Source organism: Ursus arctos, unplaced genomic scaffold, assembly GCF_023065955.2.
Source record: "Ursus arctos isolate Adak ecotype North America unplaced genomic scaffold, UrsArc2.0 scaffold_4, whole genome shotgun sequence".
In the NCBI taxonomy this organism is placed as follows: Eukaryota; Metazoa; Chordata; class Mammalia; order Carnivora; family Ursidae; genus Ursus; species Ursus arctos.
In genome coordinates, this window is record NW_026623056.1 from 50,266,321 (window position 1) to 50,282,623 (window position 16,303).

At 39.0% G+C, this 16,303-nt stretch overlaps 1 protein-coding gene across 2 annotated transcripts in view; it reads left to right on the forward strand.

Moving 5' to 3' along the window:
• The window catches only part of DCBLD2 (discoidin, CUB and LCCL domain containing 2), a 688,558-nt gene that overhangs the window by 67,123 nt on the left and 605,132 nt on the right, over window positions 1–16,303 (forward strand). The window lies entirely within an intron of this gene.

Genomic DNA, 16,303 nt, shown 5'->3' on the forward strand with positions numbered 1-16,303 from the left:
AATATTTCCTTAAGGCTAGGTGGCAGGCTGTGTTTAGAGAAATAAAAGGGATTATCTAAAGAATGAAATTTAATAATGTCTGGATGTGTTCATGGTTACACAGGCAGATCGATTTTTCTAGTAACAATCATTGATAATCCGGGCAATCAACACAATATGCATATATTTTTCCTTAATGATGAATATGTCTTTGAAATATATGCCCACTCATCCAAGTGCAATGACCTATTCGATCTCCTTGGAACATCCTGATTTGGAGAATGCTGGGGGGGAAATACAAGTCTCAAAGCTGTGCATGCACTTGCTGACTTTAAAAACAAACACCACAAGCAGGTTTTAGTTTGCAGTGTGTGTACTGATTTAACCTGAAGATACTAACTGAGAACAGCTGCTGAGTTGTACTTGGTTAAATATTCTGAGATAAAATATTCTGGCAAGACACATAAAAGAGAAAAACAAGTAAGAGAGTTTGTGAAGACACAGAACAATCTTTAAGGTATGATCCAAAAATCAAAGTAATGGCAAGTGTCATCTTAATTCCTCTATGATTCTACAAAATCATACTAGAGAAAGCCAATTTGAATGGATTCACACACTGTTCAAAATTCAAGGACATGATATTAAGTTGCCAAAGCTCTATTGAATTGCTTTTAATTTTATAATAATTTCTATGTAGCGAAATGATAGACCTAGCTTTCTTACTTGGTAGTCATAACACCAAGTAATTTCTACAATTACTGCCAAGCCTACTGAGAATTTAATGCATTTGGAAGTCCCTGAAGAGAAATTTCAAAGTTCATTCTATCCACACCCAGATGGTCAGATTGTTAAAGCCTGGAAAAGACAGAGGTGTTGTTTATTTTCCATGTAATTATTATACAATAACTAATGAGTACCCCTCTGTGTCCACATAATAAAGGATTTGTAAGGCATTTGGAATATTTTTATTTATTCACATACATTAGTTGTATGCTTAGTGAATTTAAAGAATAATGTTTAAAGGGAAGGATGAACACCATTTCATTCTTGGAGAGCTGTTTTGGAAGGTATGCCTAGGCCAGAGGAAATTTAATTCCATATTCATTCTTCTTGCTCTGGAGTCAGTAGTAACAAGGCCAGGTATCATAGGAAGGGAATACATTTTGCAGAAGCAACTCTGACTTAGGACAATAGGTCTTCTGGTAATCTTCACATCTGTGCAGCAGTCCCATTATGATTAGCTTGTCTTTCGGTATGCTTGTTGATCACTTTTGTGGCAGATCACCTTCCCTGTATTCATCTTCTTTGCCATGCTCAGTTTCTCCTATTAAAGTTCTATGGTTTGTCCTCTTATCGCCTGACTTTGGGATTGGTCATGAGACTTGTTTTGGCCAGTAGCATCAGGTGCTAAGTCCAGTGTGCCAGTTGCTTTCTTGTGCTTCTGCTATATTTATGAGAAGAACATTCCCAGACTAATGCTAGTCCCAGGAGAATGTTGAGAGACATGTGGAACAGAACCATCCAGCCAAGTCCAATCTGAATTAGCTAACTTCTAGTCAACTTGCATTGCATGAGCTAAATAAGTGCTTATTGTTGTATGTCAATGATGTTTTGTGGGTTTGTTATGTAGCATTATTGTAGTATTAGTTGACTGACAGGCCCTCCAAATCCACTTATGATTTTCAAGAAATTTCTTGGCCCTGTCAGATTTTGGAAACTTATCTTTGTTTTGTGGATGAAATGAGAGATTAAATTAGATCTCTGGTTTTAGTCTTGAGCTCTAAATCCATGTGTCTCCTCTTTCTGGGGTTCACAGGGACTTCAAACAGAGATCAAGTCTTACAGAGTATCTGTACACTTATAATTCCAAAATAAATGTGTTCAGGTTCTCTGGACAAGACTTTGTTTGTAGTCAGTCAGTTTCCATGGATGTACCTTCACTAGTTCCTTCCCTCCCTCATCATGTCTGAGATTACAGATGGTTTCATGTTAGAACCCAGCTGAGTTGTAAAAGCATTCAAAGACATTACCTCAAGTAATTTTGACATATGCAGAAGTTATCATTGGGTATATGGAAAATATAGACACAATTAGTATAACTCCTGTAGGAGAAACTTTTTCCCTAAGTGGTATTTCTGGAATTATCTAGGAGTAGATCCTAAAAATCTAGGATCACAATCACTATGCTGTACAGTCCCTACTTTGTAATAAGTTCATGATATCTCACAGCAGAAAGTCACAGGTGAATGTGCCATATCTTGTCCAACCACAGATATGCTGCTTCAGTAAAAGTACATGGTAAGGGAGGCCCTTCTCCATCTGTTGGGATCTCTGTAGCTGACAGCCTGCTGACATTTTCTACAACACTTTTTACCTCTGCTTTCCCATTAAGCAGAAGCGGGTGAATCTAGTGGTGGGATTGAATATGTCCTGGAGTCACAATGGTACCACTTGAATACTTGTGGAACATTTACATCTCAGTTAATTTGATTTGATATACTGGTGCTTTAAACAAGCTCTCATCATCACAAAAATATATACATATGAAACTAGAATAATTTCATTGTTATAAATCTCTGGAAATTCCAGAGAAACTTGTCCCTAAAGCCCAGGATGGGAAAGCACTATCACATTCATCATCCAGATGACTGTCTTGAGACTGGCATGCTCATAAAAATTCATATTCCTTACCCATACTTTAAGCAGTCCCTTGAATAAAGGTTCTCTAAGGTCTTCGACTGAGTTCGGACAGGATACTGTTTGTCCTCAGGGGAAGAGGTTTTGGGCCATCACTGATGGCAGCTAAGCCAGTGCCCTTGTACATTTTCCCCATGTAGGCTAATTCAATCAGGGCCCTAGTTCTAGGACCAGAGATCTGCTGAGTTACGTCTCTGGGGGTTTAGTCCAGTAGTTTTCAAACTAGACTACTTCAGATTTACTTCATAGGATGTTTGATAAAAAGTAAGTGCCCGACTCTAGGAGATGTATTGAATCAGTATCTTTGGGTAGAAGCTCCAGAATATGCTTTTTTAAAAAAAAATTTAAAAATTTTATTTATTTTTTTATTTTTAAAATTTTATTATTTATTTGAAAGAGAAAAAGAGAGTGTGCAAGCAGGGGGAGCAGCAGAGGGAGAGGGAGAAGCAGGCTCCCTGCTGAGCAGAGAGCCCAACACAGGGCTTGATCCCAGGACCCTGGGATCATGACCTGAGCTGAAGGCAGATGCTTAACTGACTGAGCCACCCACGCACCCCCAGAATATGCATTTTAATAAGCTCCCAGAATGATCCCAACCCTGGGATCAAGACCTAAGCTGAGATTGAGAGTCAAATGCTTAACCAACTGCATCACCCAGGTGCCTCCAAACAGGGGCCATTCTTATAGCTGGACTCATACCACTGAGTCCTTGATCCTGTAACTATAAACTCAGTGTCCTTCAGCTGACGGATCTAGCTTCTTTTCATTTTCTGAATTCCTCCAAACATGTTCACATAACTGAATCCTCTGTTATTTGAGAGCAAATGTCAGTCTGCCCATGTGGCACAGTCTGGCATGGTCTCAGCTGAACACATTGAATCTGAGAAAGCCATTTGTTGTAGAAAGTGTTTTTAGCCTGTGAAGTCCATACTGACTGTGCTCCTGCTTACTTTCCATATATATACATATATATATACATATGTATATGGGATACTAGACCTAAACATGAGATTCTAGAAAGAATCTAGAAAGAATCTTCAAGTGCTTTATTATTTTGGTAGAAAAAGAGAAATATATACTTGGAATTCCATTAAGACAGGTCACAAATTTCTCCATGAGCTAGGGCAGGTAGGTTGGAGAATCTAGTGATTGCTCAGCAACAACTCAGTACTCTGTGTTATACCTGGAGAAACTAATGTTCCCAAACCAGAGTATCTTCTAGCACCCAAAGAGTCTTAAGTGGCTCCTTAAGCTTCCCCAGGGAACACTGACTCTCTAAGATGTAACATCCCTTGCTTCTGAACCACATTCCAACTCAGTCACCTGTGGTTGCCCACAGAGAGCATATCAGCCTGAGATGGGAATGCCAGAGACTATCTAAAATATCCCCCAAAACATGGGGTATGTCCTGATACATGCTCAAATAACTCTAGAAGTGCCAGTTTAAACTTCTAAGGTATGTCCAAATAGTACTGGAACTGTATATGCTGTTCTCTTGGAAGTTTATAGACGCATCAAAAGAAATTGTTGAGGCCCTAGAAGCAGTGAGGTAGGTATTCCAGGAGCTCAGCCTTGACTCTATTTATCTACTACTAGGCCTTGGGAGCTCTGAAAATATTATAGCAGATAAACTTAACGATTCAGCCAGACTCTGATATTAAAAGCCACAGTGAGGGTGGGAGATTGGAGAACCTCCTAGCTACCAACTAAAGCCTTGCAGTAAAACCACAACTGGGAACCAGGCTGGGAAGCCCCAGGGAAAGGAGCTGTCCCTGGTTTTGGTGCTGATTGCCCATAGCTTGTTTGCCCTACAGAGAACAGAAAATCAGCTGGTAGTCTTGGTGAGTCCTATCTAGAGATATCTGAGGAGAGAAGAGAATAGGAGAGGAGGGAAGAAGAAAGGAATGGATAGGAATAGCATAGATCTAAATATGAACTGGGTAAAGATGTCCAGTTTGGCAGCTATTTTTTCTAGCCCCTTTGTAGCTAATCAAGGGAGAATCCCAGTGCCAGCCTGACTATGTGAATGAAACCAGATACAACCTGAGCCTGGAATTGTTTTGCCATATATCCAACAACCATTGAAGGAAACAACTTTTTGAGAGGTCAGACCCATAATCAAAGGAAATTTAGTTACACTTTACAGTTTCAAGCTACTCTCCAATTTAAGAAGAGAGGGTGGAGATTGTGCAAAAGGGCATGGGTACTCAGAGGTTTACAAAAAAAAGAAGGTCAAGACAGCATAATCTTTTGTGTCTCATCTGGAACTACTAGTCATGCTGCTGTTAAGCAAACTCAGCCAAGCATATCCAGACTAATATTCTATATCCCTAACCATCAAGTGCTAATCAGTGGAAAGAAAGTATAAAATCTGCTGCTGATGAGAAAGGTCTCACTAAATCTTGCCATCTTATGGATGGTGTCCTGGAATATATGGTTTCAGTCCTTGCTTTGATTCTCTTTCTTTGAGCTCTGTAGCTGTCTGATGTGTACCAAGTCATTTTCTCCATCAGTCAGACTTAGGATTCAGGGAAATAAAGAGAAGATCTCTTCCCTCGTATCCTATACAGCATTGCCTGCATGTCTTTATACTGCTTTGAAGTTTTATTCTGTGAGAGCTGGACACAAGATAGTATTTGATCCCCCCGCCAAAGATTCTTCCAGTCTTTTCTGGCTTTTGGCCTCTTGTCTGATGTCCATTTTTGTATGGATATATCACCTGTAATACTATGTACTGCCTATTTAGGTGCTAAACTTGAGTTCTGCCTGTTATCACTGCTGCTATGTCCTCCTCTTTTCTACGAACTGACTGATTCTAATCACAGTTTTAACTCCTATTTCAACAGACCTTTCAGAGCAAAGAACTATGAGAAATGGGTTAGTATAGTGGTTAGGACAGACTCCAGAGCCATATTGTGCCTGGGTTTAGATTTTTGTCTCTGACTCTGACTAGCTCTATGTCCTTGAGTAATTTACTCATACTCTCTGTGCTTCCATTTCTTTGTCTGTAAAGCAGAGATGATAATAATAGAGCCTACCTCATAGGACTCTTTTGAGTATTAACTAAGATCAATCCTCTACAAATTGGGCCAAGAAAAGCATAACACATGCCTTTTATGCTAATTACCTTACATGAAAGATCTTTTTTTTGATCCTCACAAGTCTCTGAGGTAAGGCCATTATCCTCACTTGATAGTTAATGTCAAAAAAATTAATAACATTTTAAAGATTAAACATTCACCAAACTGTATGGCTAGGACTTGAATATATGCCTGATGCCAAACACTAAGCTTTTAACACTATATGACCTTGGCTTATTAGCTAATTATCCCAATCCAGGCCTGTTTCTGCAACTAAGTTGGACTTGTAAGCCTTTATCTCACCTAGCTCTGGTCCTCTCAGATTCCTGGGCAGCCCTGAGATCGTGCAATTTACTTGATTACAGCAGCATAGATAGAGGGCATTGATCACAGCAGGAGCGAAAACCGTAGAATAATAATACTTTTGTCTTTTTTGTCATGTTGAGATCAGCTCATTAAAAGAAGTAGTCACCTAGCCATGGTCTTGATTGTGCAGGACAAGTGGGCTTCTCCTTCACCCAAGGAAATCCAGATGGGTATATGAAGGTGCCATCTGGGTCTATAGTGATGTTCTTCCAGAAACTCAATGGTAGAGTGGATCAACAAAAAAAGGTAAAAGAAATATAATAGTGGAAATGAAGAACACGTTTTCTTTTGAAAGAAAAAAATTTCAACTTAATAGAATATATTGAACCATTTTGAAAATATTCTATCAAGACCTGGGTTAGCACAATACAAGATGTTTCAAATAGAAAGTCCATTTTTTAATTCAGAATAAAAACGTAAAGTAAATTATTAGGGCACTTTCTTGCAATGAAATCTAAAGAATAGGCAGTGATGTGCCCTAAATTCATTTGAGTTTGGAAAAAAGCTGTAAGGTGTGTGTGTGTGTGTGTGTCTGATGAACTGAATGTTTGTGTCTCCCCAAATTCATATGTTGAAATCCTACCCTTTAATGTAATAATATTAGCAGATGTGAATTTTGGCAGGTAATTAGGATTAGTGATTATGTCATGAGGATGTAGCCTTCATGGTTAGTACTTTTATAAAAGAGACCCCCAGAGAGCTCCCTCACCCCATCCACCATATAGAACAACCATACGGGGACCCAGCAAGAAATCAGCAGTCTGAACCAGACACCCAACCATACTGGCACCTTGCCCTGAAACTTCCCAGCCTCCAGAACTGTAAGAAATAAATATTTGTTGTTTAAGCTACCCAGTTTATGGCATTTTTGTTATAGCAGACTGAAAGAACTAAGACAGTGTGTGTGTGTGTGTGTGTGTGTGTGTGTGTGTGTGTGTGTGTGGTTTGTTTTTTAATCCCCTCCCTCACAAAGTGGGGTGAGAAACCAATTTGAAAAAGGCAGTGTTATGGTTCCTTTAACCCAAAGAAGGTCCAAATTGCTAAGCTATTTATATTGCTTTTTTTGGATCTCTCACAGTGGAACTTATGTGTTTTAAAAGTGTTGAAGGAAAAAGGAAACCTTCAGACTACTCAGAGATTTGAATTGCAGTGTTATCTGAAACTGTACTTTAGAGAGAGATTTATAAAACAGTAAAAGGAATTAATTAAAACCTTCCATAAAAAAGCAGGCAGCTAAAAATAAAAACTACCATAGAGAATAAACAATAGAACTCTTCAGATTAAATGAGTGTTTCCAGTCCCCACACTCTCAAGCACTCTGAACATATAATTCTGTCACTGTTGCTATTATTATTGTTAGATAATTGCTTCTACTTAAACGTTATTAATTTTCTGTCCTGTACGGGATGTATTACTACACAATTAAATGTCCTAAGACATATCCATGGTTGCTGGTTCAAAGTGTGGCTCTGTATTATTTCATTATAAGTTAATAGATGAAAGAACTAATGCTTTTAGGTAGCAAATGTTTTCCTCCTGAATTCTGAAAAAATAATTTATTACTTTTTAATATTTGCATCTCCATGAAAGCTACATTGATCTGTTCCATCTTGATGTTCTCTTTGAAATTTATAGGGCTCCTATAATATTGTTTAAAACACCTCCTTCTGCCTCTTTCTGCATGTCTTTTTTGCTTGGAGCCACTCCTTTCCCGTAACTGCCCTCACTGGTTCTGCCAGTGTTACTCTTTTTTTTTTTTTTTTTTTTTTTTTTGTCAACTGGACGACTGTTAATATTCTCTAATGGTATTCCATTCTGTGCTGGTACTGCACAGAATATCTTGCTGGGAATCAGTCTCCTACAGGTCTTACCTGATCTCCTCCTCTTTCAATTTCAGATCCCACTTCCTTCCCCATGTTCAAGTAGATGACCTTGTTATTTCACTGGAAAAAAAAGCCATCAGAACGGGACTTGCTGTCTTTGGTGCCACCAAATCATATCTTCACCAGTAATATGCCTTTCTTCCCTTCCAGATTAACTATACCTGCTCTGTTCTGAAGCTAAGGTCTGTGTAGTGGATCCCATTTTCTTTTGTCTAACCTGGAATTTTCTCTTGTAGGTATCCTGTTTCTGTCCATGAATTCTTCCCTTTCTAATGGACCTTCCTATGAGCATACAAGCTTGTTGTAATGACTCTCACCTAAAAAATAACCCCAAACCCTCCTTTGATTCCCTCATCTTCTCCAAATCATTCCCCATGTCTTTACACCTTTTATAGCAAATTACTTAGAAAGATGATCTATACTTGTACCCTCCCCTTCCTTTTCTCTCCTTTCCTCTTGAACTCATTCCAGTGAAGCTTTTGTCTCCATCATCCCACTGAAACTACACTTGTTAGTGTCACCAATGACCTGTGTGGACAAATACCATGATTAATTACCAGACCTCATCTTGACCTTTCAGGGACAACTGAAACAGTTTATCACTCCTTCCTTTTGAAACACAAAAGCCTTTCCTTGCTTGGCTTCTAGGACACCTCAATTTCTGGTTTTCTTATTGTCAGCCTTTTTTGCCGGTACTACTTCATCTTAGGCCAAGGTCCTTTGCTGGTTCTTCTTCCACTACCTACCCAGAAACACTGGAATGTCTCAGGGCTCTTTGGACCTATCAGACCCCATCAATACTTATTCTTTGGGTGACATCGTAGTGTTCAGTGGTTTTAAATAATATCAACTTATATCTCCGACATTAGTATCTTTCCTGAGCTCCAGACACTTCAACTGCTTACCCAACATAGTATTTCCATTCGAAAGAGCAATATACAGGTCAAATGTAACATGATCAAGGCAGCATTCTCAATTTTCCCCACTGAATCTGTTTCTCCCTGAGAATTTACGACTATTCACCTGGAGGGCTTAAGCCAAAAAACCTAGGAACAATTCTTCAGTTCTTTCTTACTAAGTATACATATCCAACCTTGAACCTTTTTGTTACTTCTGTTATCAAAACATCACCCAAATCTACCCATTTCTCACTGTTTCTACTGCTGTTATCCTAATAAAAGCCACTGTCAATTTCCCCTCTATCTCACAGCTCAGGCATCCATTCATTTAGCAAACACCTCTTAAGACCTCAGTAATTTGTCAGGCACTATTCTTGGTGCTGATTTTGCAGCAATGAACAAGCTACATAAAAATCCCTGCTGTCAAAGAACTTAAATTCTGCCTTAGGGTGGTCCCTCCTCATGGACTCCTTGGTCCCTTTCTCTCTCCCCTCTCTTCAGTCTGTTCACATAACAGTCAGAATAACCTGTTAAAAAAAAAATCTAAGATCAAGTTGTTCCGCTGCTGAAAGCCCTCTAGTGGCCTTTCTGACTTCACCCCTACTGTTCCCTTTCATTTAGTCTAGGCAAACACCCCTTCCCCACCTTACCTCCCAAGCACACTAAGCACATTCCAGCTTTCTGAACTTTGTACATTCTCTCTGCCTAGAAAGTTCTCCCCTCAGCTGTTTGTGTGGCATACACCCTAACTCCATTCAGACTCTGCTCAAATGTCACTGCTGAGAGAGTTCCCCCAAGCACCCTCTCTTAAATAGCTGCCCCCTCTACCTCTTGACCTTTGTTTATTTTCTCTGAAGCATTTGCCACTACCTGACATAATATTATATATTTATTTTTTTATCTGAATTTTGTTATCCTATCCTGCTGGAATGTGAGCTAATTGAGGTAAAATATTTTCTTTCTTGTTTCTTGTTCTTTTTCTAGCACTCAGGACATTGATTGTCATTGAATAAATGACAGGGCATTGAATAAATATTTGATGTATAAATAGTGAAAAAATTTCTATGTCACAATGGGGGAAAAGCCCACTAAATTTGGAATCAAGAGAACTGGGTTGTTCTGTCATTGAGGAGACATTTGGCAAGTCATTTTGATCTCCTTGGGTCTCAGTCACTGTACAATGAGAAGTTTGGACCGGGAGCCTTAAGATCCCAATTATAACATTCTCAAATTCTGTGTGTGTAGTATCTCTGCACTAGAGACCAACTCCTGTGCCTCATTTGGCATAGACAGGACTGTTGGCATTTTTTTCTAGAGTTGCTGGGAAGTAGATACTGGGGTTTTTCTTTTCTCTGTATCCTCTCGGGGTTGAAATTCCTGCCAGGAGGGAAGTCACAGCATTCGCATCTGCACAAACATTTCAGTCAAGAACCTCCCCAAGTTGCCTACTGAAGGGAAGGGGCCAGAGCAGGGAATATCACAAGGGAAGAGTTTCAATGGTGCTTTGATCAGAAAGTTTATTACATTTGCTTTCGATCACAATGCATACTCACTCAGGTCTGCAATCACTTACTCTGTTAGGCAAAAATCCTAGCGGGAAAAAATAGCATGTGTGCACGACTCCATCTGTGTGAGACCCTGCCAGAAACATTTATGAATCACTCGTCTCCTGATAGACAACTTGCTTTCCTAGTTTGCAATCATATTTCCCACAGATGTTGCCTTTGAATTAGCCATTGTCTCATTTAGTTTTGAATGTTTTCTCCTGTTTGAGGCTGTAATATGGGCAAATCCCACCTACTATCAAAGTTGGCAGTCCTTGCTCAACATTAAAGGAAGGAGACATTTGGGGCAAGCCAGGGAGCTGGAATCCTGGATCAGGGATAGACACTTCTCCACAAGTTTGGAGTTTGGTATTTCTCAAGTCCTGGCATCAGGGATGTTTACTCTCAGGTTATGCAAAGTCCCAGCTTGGGTTCTGGAAAAAATGAGCTGACAATGTTGTCTGAAAGGAGGTTCTTGTTAATTCCTGGAGACATCTTGCTTTTATTAAACCATAGCTATTGTCATGTTGTCTATCCTGAACAATGAGGATGTCATGTCACTCATTGTATAGAACTCATACCTATTGTGGCCTTTATCGTATGGCAATTTACATTCTGTTATACATCAAACCTGCTTATTGTTATGTTGTCTGGATCTCAGATGTTACTGAGAAATTTTCGAAGTTTTCTTTGGGGCATATTTAGAAGTTTGCATATTATATTTACAGAAATATATTATCTTCACTTCTGAGTCACCCTGTCATTCAACCTCTGTTGATTCTTCATTAATTTCAGATAGATTTTCCTTCTCTTTTCCTTGAGAGATAAAATAGTAAGCAAAACCCTATAAACCAATTGTTATTTCTTTATATATACCATGTCTGAATGTGCTAATGGTGTGTCCAATTTCAGACACATGAGCTTGAAGTTAAATGCAAATTTTAATTTCCTTTATAAAGGAGCTGATGAAAATCCATTGTGAAAAGGTTATGAGAACAAGCTTATCTTATAATTGCAGCCAAGATTCAAGCCATTATTTAAGACGTGAAGCATTTGGCAACAAAAAGAGTGTTGTCATTAAAAAGGAAGCCCAACACATTACTCTTGGGCTGAGAAAAAATAATTTAGCTGTCATTGTTACTTAAGGAACGACACAGGAAGATGGCAGAAATTAAAATGAGCAGCTTTACCTTGAATAGTGTAATACATATTTTTTCATTTAAGAAGCAGAGATAGTTAATAAACATTTGGTGATTGGCTTAAGCCCATTAGAAAGGGATTGACTGATTGGCTAGTTCTTGACATTTAGCTAAATTTGTATTCCTTAATGCATGTAACTGAGAGGAAGCCAGTAGAACTTTGCCATAGTTGTAATAAAGTGATAAGAATTTCTTCTTTTCTCACAATACTATTAGCAGCCTGACCTCTATAACTTACCAGAATTGTTGCCAAATTGGTAAGTATTCTTAGAAAATCTTCCTTTTTGGAAAGAAGGGTTAGAGTGAGGCTATTGAGGTCGTCCTGGCCAGGCTTACCTTATGAAGAGGGAAATGAGCCCTGGAGATGTGCACAAGTGACTACTTAGAAGGTTTTATTATTTTGGGGGGCTACAGAAAAGTCCTGTGTCCTTATCAATTCCTCCCAAATAGTTTCTCCGGGTGTCCCATCCCTTGGTGGTTCTCCTGAATCACTGTCTAAAATGTTTCTGGCTGTATCTTTTCTCCCAATGTACTGTTATTTCTCTCTCACCTTGCTGGGAGAGAGGAATTCAATGGATATACTCCAAAGGCATTTTCAAATGGGTTTCTTGCTCTAACATACTATTCTCATAAATATACCTTTTTTTCTTGTCAATCACGCTTTCCCTAAGCTTGAATTGGACTTCTGTGTGACTATACTGTTTTTTTTTTTTTAATTTTTTTTACCATTTTGGGGAGTGGAGGTAGGGAAAGAGGTAGCACATTCAACTTAAGCCGGTAAGGAGCGATTAATAAAGGGGCTATTTTCAAGGTGTGAGCAAGGTTAATGGAAACCAATGAGGGATGGCAAAGCACCTCAAACTCACTGGTCCCTCTTTTCTGATCTCCTACCAGTGCCTCTCATTGACTACACCTGACTGAAAACTCAAGGGAACTCCTCATGCAGGTCAACCTCTGAAGAGGTTGGAAGACAGAGCAGGGTGAAAAGATTGATATGTGTATCTAGATAGAGACTATTTAGCACATGAATTACTTCTGGAAAACTATCATTTTCCTTCTTTCCTAGTGCTCTTTGGGCTGCTTTCTTATCCTGTCACTTAGTGTCCTTAGCAATTCAGAACTAATGCTTAAATGCAAAGATATTTAAAAACAAAGCAGAACAAACCACTAATTCTTGTGTGAGTGTTGGCAAAGGAATTAAATAAAGGCTTCTAGTGTATTGCTTCTCATCCACAGGCTTTAACAAACCTAAGCAGAAAGTAGGAAAGTAAATCTGCTTCGCTGTATTATCTTCTCTGGTGGTCCCAAGTCCAGTATAAATGATTCTGGAATAATGTGTTATAAATTCTTTAAGCCTGAGGTAGGTAACTGAGAGCTCAAATTAAATTTTTAAACTTTTCATTGCTGTGGTCTATTTCATTTAGGGTATATCTTCCTTCCTTCCTTTTATACATCCCTACCCCAGTCATATTTCTTTTTCTATCTCCATTTTATTCTCTCATGGCCTTTTTTTTTTGAGATATATAGAGAGAGAATCTTAAGTAGGCTCCATGCCCAGAGTGGAGCCTGACATGGGGCTTGATCTCACCACCCTGAGATTATGACCTGAGCTGAAATCATGATTTAGTCACTTAACTGATTGAGCCACCTAGGCACCCTCCTCTCATGTCCTATTAAATGACTATCTCCCCCCCCTCCCTTTTTTCTGACATTCATGAAACCACTGTTGTAATTCGCTGAGGAACTATCAGTGTGTTTCCTTTACAGTCCTTCCAGAGTAAGGGAAGTATATGCTAGTTCCTTAAGAGTGTGGGAATTCTTGGCTGAGTGAGAGAACTATTTTATTTTTTTAAAGATTTTATTTATTTATTTGACAGAGAGAGAGACAGCCAGAGAGAGAGGGAACACAAGCAGGGGGAGTGGAAAAGGAAGAAGCAGGCTCATAGCTGAGGAGCCTGATGTGGGGCTCGATCCCAGATCGCCGGGATCACGCCCTGAGCCAAAGGCAGACGCTTAACCGCTGTGCCACCCACGCGCCCCAAGAGAACTATTTTAAAGATGGACTCCCTGTATAACATGCTCTCCTCTGAACTTCCACCCTGGGGTAGATTATGGAAACTCCACCTTGTGAAGAGTGTAGATTATCTTCCAGGTTTGTGAGTAACCCCATTTCTACCCTTCAGCTTCTCTTTCCCCTGAGTCCTCATGCCACCTCTTCATCAGATTAACTTCTGGCGTTCCTTCAGGTTTCATCTAAATGCCATTTTTTTTCAGGGAAGCATCCTCTAATTCCTAGTACTGGGATAAATCCCTTGCTCTGAAATTTATTACACTGTAATTAATCTCTTATCTGTCTTTGCCTTTAGTTCATAATAATCTCCAGAAAGGCAGGAACAATGAGTGTTCGTATTCATCTCTATATCCCCCAACACCAAACATGCAGTAGGTACTCCGTTAAATATTTCTGAGTAGAAACTGAATCTGGTAGAGCCAAAGACCAACCAGGCTGCAACGGGGGTGGTTTGAAAACCCAAGGGTTTTATCAGTCATGGTAGGCGACCCCACACTGTCGGGGTGCTTAACAAAGTCCTCTTTATTTTCTATTTTAAAAGCTTTTTGTTTGTTTGTTTGGTATTTTGGTCGGCAGGAGAATTAAAAGTAGAATTTTGCGTTTAGCTGCTAGTGTAGTGGAATTGCAACATTACTGCAATTTACAAAAGCTCTAGAAGATCTGGCAAATACTTTTGCCTGCTGCATTTTTGTAAGTATTTATTTTGGGAAGAGGCTGCAAATTTAACTTTCTTTTCATGGTCCCTTTCTTGCTTTATTTCTGTCTGAAGGGAACTGATATGAAATGAACTGGAAACTTTAGCATTCTCTTTGTTCTTTTTTAACTCTATTATTAAAACAAGGTGGAAGGAACACTGGACTTGGACTCCTAAACCCCAGATTCCAGGACCTAATCAACCATGTTTTTTTCATCTTTAAAATAGAGATAATAGTTGCAGTTGCTTAGGGTCGTTGTGAGGATTAAATGAGATGATCCACATAAAACATCGAGTGTACAGCTTGGCACACAGTAAGTGCTTATTAAATGATGGTGGCAATGGGGATGGTGATAGATGCTTAATTACTTGAGGTAGATAAGTATTTTATCTATATCACAGGATTGGGAGGGTCATGCATAAATGGGAAAAAATATGTGAAAGCACTTGGTAAACTATTTAATGTACAACGTTAATAAGAGTAACAATGGTAGTAGGAAATGGTAAAAATAAATGGACGCGTGTTTAACCCCTATTCCAAGTAGCACTCAGTTCTGTTCTGGACACGACACACACTTTTTCTGTTTCCTTGCCTGGGGAGTCAGCAGTTATGATTGGGAATGGAGTGTAAATGAGCCAGCAAAACACTTATCAAATGGTTTATTTTTCTAAAATTGATGTATCAGTTTCAAAACCTGAAAAGTTAATTCCACATTTCACAGGCTCTTTTACCTACTGTGTCATGAATGCCAAGAAAGTTGTTGATTTAACTTTATATTTGTGAAAAGTAACACTTAGTTGGCAAACAAATAGTTCTGAACTGAAGGAGATAAGCTTGCCATAAACTTGCAAGTCATTGCTTCTGGTTTTGTTTTGCTTTTTAGAGGAAAGACTATTGGTTGCTTTCATTCTTATCACAAACAGCATGGATTTCCCGGTTGCCAGCTGTGGTGGGGTCTCTTGCAGAAGTAGATTGCATTCTCTCTGAGATTTTTCCTTCACAGGTACTTTTGCAACAAACCTTTAGACTTTAGTAGAGTTCTGATCCCAGCTAATTCTCTCTGCTGGATGCCACAAAGAAAGAGATATTTCAGAGAATTTAAGTATGTGGAGAACTCTGTGGTAATCTCAGAACTTCAACTTCCTATTCCATTCAGTTTGACTTATCAGAACTCTTTCTTTCCTCTTTAATTAGCAGTGTCAAGGAGAAATGAGTACATGATAAAAGGCAGGAAGAAAAAAAAAAGAATATGGAGCACTAAGAATTGATAATCAGCCTTTGAAGGACTTTGAATCTCCTGTTATTCAGTAGTAGATGCTTTCTGAAAAGTTATAAAGTGTTAGCTCTAGAAAGTGCCTCAAAGTCTGTGAGTTAGCATCCTTGCTTTGCCAAGGAGGTGTCAGCTCAGTTACTGATGGGTGCCCCTTACATATGAGTATTCTGCTATCTGTCCTTTTCTGCATCTCTCTTGTTAGGTCTTAGTTATCACATAAACACTTGCCAGCAATCAGTGTAATCAGTGTTGGCAAAATATAAATGTTAATGCCTTCTAATCAGCGAGGCTTTTTGAAAACTTGGGCTGAAAGCCTGGAATAATCCTACTTAGCTCTAGAGATGAATGGTGCAGCAAGTTTTAAGAATTTTTATTCTAAATAATGAATTTTTATTCTAAATAATGATGGTGATAGAAATGGCATTCGTGTTCACAGTGATAGAGGAAAGTGCAAAGTCATGTGTTGTGTGGGCATGTGGGAGTGTGTGTTCTGACCTCACCACATGTTTCACATTCTCAACTTTCTTCGTGCATTTCCTTCTAGCTTCCGTATTATTTAGCAATAAGCCTGGGTGGAAGGCAATGCCTCTGCTAACAATTGTTACTGGAGCACATAA